Below are 4,986 nucleotides of genomic sequence, written 5' to 3'. Positions count from 1 at the left end.
CTCCCATTTGCAGTTATGGAACTTTCTTTCTTGCACACACACACACACATGTGCATCTTCACCCATGTTTGCAAGGGGATGTGCTGATTGATCATTTCTACTGTATCAGGTAATGCAAATTTAAAACCCTATATTTTGGTGACAGATTAATGCTGGCAACAACCTAGACATTCTCTAATTATTGCTAGAAAATGGTAGGGACAAGGAAGGCTTGAAATCTTTATGAAAATTTTAGGAAATGTCATGGGTGTAGGTCATAGTTACGACGTTTTGATTCAGGAATAATTCAGAAGCAAATGTTTGAAAATTTTGGGAAATGTTTAGGAAGAGCTTGAGAAAACTCAACTCAACTAGGCTTTGTCCCAAACTAGTTGGGGTCGGCTAATAGGAAGAGCTTGAGAAAAACGTATGAAAAATCGCATGTGTCTTTCTATTTACAATATGCTTGTAGATTATATACTTCTAAATAAGATAGACTATGGTCAAGTGCATGCGTTGGCTAAACTAGGATGTGGATTTAGTTTTCACTACAATATAATTGTATAACATATTAAATAGATGTATAGACAATTTATATTTACAAGGTAATTAATAGTTAAAAGAAACTTTATATTTATAAGGTTTTAAATAACCTAGGTTACCCAACTTTTCCCAGAGAGTATGCAATGTATAAAGTGTATACATGATATTCCATAGCTAAAAAGAAATTTGCATTTATAAGGTAATCAATAGTTAAAGGAAACTTTAAATTTATTAAGTTTTAAATAAATGTGGGGCCACCCAATTTTTCCATATAGTATAGTACGTAATACATGTATATACATGTATATATACAATATATTTAATAGCTACAAAGAGATTTAAATTTTTACGGTTTTTGTTAGTGAATAAACTTTACATTGATAAGGTTTTAAATAAACTTTACATTGGGGTGGCATGACGTCTACCATATAACTCTAATAATTATTATCATATTAATGCATCTATGTATAGGTATTTGCTGGGGTGATCCAAAGTAGACCCGGCAAACGGGTAACCCGTGCGGGTACGGGTAAGAAATACCGGCGCAGGTACGGGTAGCCTTTCATGAACCCGGAGCCCACCCGAGCGGGTACGGGTATACCCGGGGGTAATCCGGCAAATTTAAAGAAGAAATTATATATATATTTACGAAAAGAAATTATATGATGAATGGGTGTATGAAGACATAAATGTGGTACGATGGATGTACAAGCCTTGATATTTAATCCAACAGCAGCTTCTTAACAAGTCAGCTGCTGTTGGATCAAAAATCAAGGATGGGATGATGAGTACATGTTTATACACCCATTCATCATACAAATTTTCATCTACTTTAACGAATGTTCGTTTTGGTACAACCAAAGATACCAGTTACATGGTCTGATTGCTTTGACTTGTTTTGTTGGCCCACCCACATAGTCTATTTTTTAGTGTTTAGTGTGTAGGCCTTAAGAATAAAAAGTTAAAAATCGAATGGCGGGTAACCCGCGGGCACCAACGCCCGACCCAGACCCACCTGCGGGTCACGGGTACGGGTTGGGTGCGGGTACTTTTTTTCGCGGGTATTGAAATTGGTACCCGTACCCCTGCAGACCGGGTGTACCCGCGGGTACGGGTCCCATTTTGCCGGGTCTAATCCAAAGCATTCATTTGGAAGGGCTTTATATAGATATGGTGTGTACCAAAAATCAGGTCCATAAGATTGTGCTAAACCATCCAAAAGTGGAGGGAAAATGGACAGACGTCAATAATCATATCTTCAATAAAAGGGAGTTGCTAGCTACCTTTGTGGAAAGCCATTTCGCGCTCATCCTTCACATGTGATGACAGGTAGGGGTGTAAATGGATATTTGAAAATTTGATTACCGTTCGCATCCGAATCTGTTTTAAGCAGATATTATATGAATCTGTTTCAAGCGGATATTATCCGAATCCGTTTATGAGATATCCGGCTCTACTCTTAGCGTATGCAAATCTGATAAATGGTATATCTGATATGTTAACATCCGAATCCGAGAAGTACATCCTTTGTATTTATTATTAATAATATCATTAATATTTATTTTTAGTAATGACACACTATCTTTTGTTTCTAAAAGGAAAGTGAATTTTCTTTTTTAGAAAAAAAAAAAAAAAAAAAAAAAAACTAAGTGTTTTGCGTAGGAAATGGAGTAATAAGGAGAAGAAAGATAAAGTGCTGCAATAAAATGTTCAAATTTACCGGATAAACGGATACAGATAATATCCGAATTCGAACAATATCCGCCGGAATCGAATTTGGTAATAGATATTAAATATCTGTCGAATTCGAATCCGAATTTGGATAGTGTATACTGTAATCGAATTCAGATATAGCCATATCCGCTTCGACTTCGATGCGTTTACACCTCTAATGACAGGCATCTATGTTGACTTTTGACAGATTTTGTCTTATTCATCACATGCAAAGGACGGGCGTGAAATGGCTTTCCGTGAAGGTGGCTAGCAAATCCCGTATAACAATAATACTTCTCTTTTTGGTGAAATTACAAAACATAACCCTACTTTGGTTCACATGTCGAGATTTGGAGCCATGTTTGGGATGAACCTGAAAAAGAGGCCATTCGTATTGTTTTCCATCGCTTTATATTGCAAACAAGATTAACTTAGAATGCCCTTATTAAGGTGAGGGTCCCACATAGAGATGAATGGATTGGATCACTCGGTCTGTACCATGCTTTATCAACTACTTTTCCGGTAGTCTTTTGGGATAGAGAAATCAAAATAGTGCAAATGTAGGGGGTTTGAGACTTTAGCTCAATTTGGTTAAGGCTTTGGTTTTCAACCTTGAGATGGAGGTTCAAGCTAACCCATAAAAATTTAAAAAAAGGTAGTGCGAATATTAATCATCACCCTACTGAAACGAAAATCTTTCACACCTAAATTTGGGTGGAAAAAAGCGTAGAACTCGAAGAGGATACCTCTCGCCACTGATTTCCCTAAACCCGCTATACCAAATTCTCCATCACTGACCCCCTCAAATCACATACGGTGTAAACAAAACACGAGGGGAAAAAAAAAAAGAACAGGCATTCGCGCGGGGAGAGAGAGAGAAGCAATGGCTCGTACTGCCTTTACTAGTAGAGAGAGCACTCAATTCACATGTATACACATACAGTGAGTAAGTGAAAGAGATTAATCTAAAGGTATCCCACACACTTGTCATATGTATACTTGAGGGAGAAAGAACCTTATTTCCTTATGCCAAGACGACTCGGATTCCATTATGACTCGTCCTGCCTGCAAAGAAGGGCAAACAGGAGGGTTAACAAAATTGTGACGGGCAGAGGAAAGGGGGCAAAAAGGAGGGTTACAAAATTAATTCTTCAATATGCATAATATATGATTTTTTTGGTAGGTAATCTGGGATAGAGCAACCTCAAGGTGCCTCAACCACCGAGATACAGGCCCCAACCCCAACATGTGATTATTTTCAATAAGCATAGTATAAGAAAAACTCATTGTTGGGCACGTAACATAATCATTATTATTTTCAATAAATTTATAAGTAGAAGATATCTCCCCGCATCAATATGCATAATATATGATAAAAAATAGGTGGTCATGGATTTAATTATTTGAGAAAGGATCTTGATCACTACACATAGAATGGGGAAGCTAATGCTATCATGAAAGGTCCATTTTGTTCTCTTATTAGAAATTTTTTAAGGGTTTTTATAAATGACCACCTATCATTCCTAAAAAGCTTTCTCCTTGGGAGAAATGCTTAAGCCCACCTATTGTTTTTCGCTATAATGCCAAAAGGATGTTTCCTCTCTCTAAAGGGTTTCTTTTTCCCTATAAAAAGAGAAGAATTCCACGTACAGAGAATGTTTTTTCTCCTTAAGATTTTTTGCTATTTGTTCCTCTGTCTTTCATTCCATTCTAACCACAAATTTGAAGTGGTTTGAAGAGGACCAATAAGTGAGTGCAGGTCTACTAGCTGGCTGTTTTATCATGGAGTGTCATTCGCGGATCCCGGTTGCATCGTAGGGGCGAATACAATTCTTAAGGAGAGTGACCAAGTAGCATGACTCAAATTCCTTGCTCATTCTACGAAGGGGATTTTCAATCAAGGGTTTTTCTTTTAAATGGATGAGTGCAACTGCCTCCCTTTTAATTAGTATTCTGATTTTATCCAATAATCTAACACTGGGATTCGCCATATTACATATCATATATCTATTATTTTTCCAACAACAACTCACCCCATGCATATGTGGAAACTTGCACGGTGGGACCTGCTAGTCTTATGGTCTCACAAAAAAACTTGATGATTTTATCATGGGAAATGATATATTCACCTTTTTTTATTTGGGACAGCCCCTCGAGTGTGCAAGAGCAGTCATAAAAACACTAGAGGGGTTGTCCCAAGTAAAAAAAAGGCAAATATATCACTTCCTTTATCATGAGCCGTTTTGTTGGTAAATGATGTATTCACCCCTCTCTCATACTTGGGGCACCGGCTTGTAGTGTAAAAGAGTAGTCATAAAAACACTCGAGGGGTCGGCCCAAGGGAAAAAAGGGGCTAATATATTGCTCCCTTTTTTGTTTTTGTTTTTTAAGTTTACCATATTCCTTGCAGAGGAATTCTGAACTCACAGGAGCCCCTACAGAACCTTTGTACATTTAAAACAGCACTGATAACCGATAAGCAATGACGTCGTTGGAATAGTGCCACCGTTGTAGTCCTTTCTACAGGAGAAAAGTACGGAATGCGGGTACAAGTTTCGAGGAATTACGGATTTTGGGTACCTTTTAAAACTAGCATCAAAATCGGGTGGAAGAAAGACCCTGATACCCTTCTGACTTCAACATAAATCTCCTTTTTCATTACTGCCCATTAAATTGGCGCTTCACAAGGCTTATTTTCGTTCATCTGAATGTGAATGTGTATTTGAACCGACAGAACCTTGGGTTCATTTC

Source organism: Tasmannia lanceolata, unplaced genomic scaffold (assembly GCF_043159265.1).
Source record: "Tasmannia lanceolata isolate RefF3 unplaced genomic scaffold, GAP_Taslan_0.1 ptg000002l, whole genome shotgun sequence".
Taxonomy (NCBI): domain Eukaryota; kingdom Viridiplantae; phylum Streptophyta; class Magnoliopsida; order Canellales; family Winteraceae; genus Tasmannia; species Tasmannia lanceolata.
The sequence above is the reverse complement of the archived record's forward strand: the minus strand, read 5'-3'. Positions refer to the sequence as shown.